This window comes from Dendrobates tinctorius, unplaced genomic scaffold, assembly GCF_039654945.1.
Source record: "Dendrobates tinctorius isolate UK_male_01 unplaced genomic scaffold, ASM3965494v1 ptg000245l, whole genome shotgun sequence".
NCBI classification, from domain to species: domain Eukaryota; kingdom Metazoa; phylum Chordata; class Amphibia; order Anura; family Dendrobatidae; genus Dendrobates; species Dendrobates tinctorius.
In genome coordinates, this window is record NW_027361912.1 from 8,587,343 (window position 1) to 8,589,574 (window position 2,232).

Below are 2,232 nucleotides of genomic sequence, written 5' to 3' on the forward strand. Positions count from 1 at the left end.
ATCTGTTAGACTTGACAACAGATCAATATAGAGTCAGCTAAAGCAGACAGCTGGGGGCTGGTATTCTCAAGCTATTGGCCGTGGATATTACCCCCCCTCCAGCCTAAAAATGTAGAGTAATGCACCTGGGACGGAGTAATCCTATTGCTGTATATACAATAAGTGAAAATATACTCGAGACTACAGAACAGGACAAGGACTTTGGTATTCAGGTCACTAGAAATCTAAGCAGCAGCCCTTAATGTCAAGCAGCAGCTGCAAAAGCAAACAAAATTTTAGGAAGTATAAAAAGCGAGATAAAATCCTGCGATCCCAATATATTATTTCCGCTCTATAAATCACTTGTATGGACACATCTAGAATATGGGATCCAGTTTTGGGATTCATATTTTAAAAAGGATATTCCGAAGTTATAGTTAGTTCAAATGCAGTAATGAGATTATAATAAGGGATGGAAGGCCTCTTATATGATCAGAAATTGGAAAACTTAAGCTTGTTTAGCTTAGAAAAAAACAAGTCAGGGTTGTTCACATTTACATGTATAGCACACATACATGTATACATGTGTTGTCAATACAATATTATGGCACATGACATATTCATTCCAAAGACCTTACAAATGACCAGAGGGCATTCATTATGTGAGGAGAAAAGGCAATTCTGGGAGCCAAATAGGAAGGGGTTACTTACAGTTAGAGCAGTGAAACTGGGGAATGCCCGACCACAAGAGGTAGTAACTGCAGCTGCTATAACAGCACTTATAAAAGGGTCGGAGGCTTTTCTCACAACAAATGCCATTCTGGGCTGCAAATAATCTAGTGATAGGGAATGAAAGGCTGAACTTGATGGACTTAGATCTTTTTTTCAATCTACTATAATGTACCTATGTAGCCAAACTATTCCTATAACAGTACCACAAAAATATATATTTTGCATACTAAGTAACAATTACAGTATAAAAAGTTCCTTAAAGGGATATTCTCAAGATTTTAAATTGCTTTAATTAGTTAGACATCATGAAACTAAGTTTGCAATTGAATTGCTTCATCTATCTGCTTTCATTCACCTGCAATGAGATCTTTTGCCTTTTAGGCTGTGTTCACACGTAGCGTTTTTTTTGCGTTTGCGCAGCAATTTTAAATGCGCGATTTTGCTGCGAAAACGCAAAAAAAGCATCCCATGCAATCCTTTGTGATTCCGCACATGCTGTGCTAATGCTGTGGACTTTTCCGCGGCGGAATTGCATAGCGGAAAAATACGCAGCATGCTCATTCTTTGTGCGGAATCACGGGAAAATCCGCACACATAGGAATGCATTGTTCTGCTTACTTTCCGCATGTGGCTATGCCCACCATGCAAAAAGTAAGTAGAACATTTGCGGTCCAGGGAAGAGGACACTCTCCTCCAGGCTTTAGGTACCATATCCCTGTAAAAAATAGAATTAAAATAAAAAAATTGTGATATTCTCACCTTCCTATGTCCCTCTCAGCGTCACCAGGCCTCAGTGATGCTCCCGGCAAGTCCCGTTTCCCAGGGATGCCTTGCGACAATGACCTTTGATGACAGAGGCATATCCAGGGGGGCAGCCAGCAGAGGGCCGCAGTCGGGCCGCCTAATGCGGTGGTCCGCACTGTCTCCCACCCGGCGGCTGCATTCTGCCGCCCCCTGGCCTGGGAGTCAGCAGTTCTCTGTGTCGGCTGTCAAGCTGACAGTTGACACATAGAAGCTGCACGTGATGGCTCCCAGAGATCAACTGTACTGGTGTCTAAACAGACGCCAGTACAATTGAAGCTCTCACCGCTGGGCCAGAGCGACGTCACCAGCGTGGTCAGGTCATGTGATCACGCTGCTGATGTCATTCGCCGGTGCCCAGGATGCTGGACTGGTGGTAGGTGTGCTCCACTGTGAAGCTGAAGAAACCACCGAAGATTAAGGGAAGGGGGGGCATTTTTTGTGAGGGGAATTGGCGTGGAGATGGGGGTTATTTAATGGATGGGGGGAACTTTATGTGTGGGAGGGATTTAGAGTGGGGATGGGGGGGTTATTTAATGTGTGAGGGGAATTGGCGTGTAAATAGGGGGTTATTTAATGTGTGGGGCATTTGAAGTGAGGATGGGAGTTATTTAATGAGTGGGGATGGGGGGTTATTTAATGTGTGAGGGGAATTGGCATGCGGATGGGGGTAATTTAATGTGTGGGGGGATTTGGAGTGAGGATGGGGGGTTATTTAAT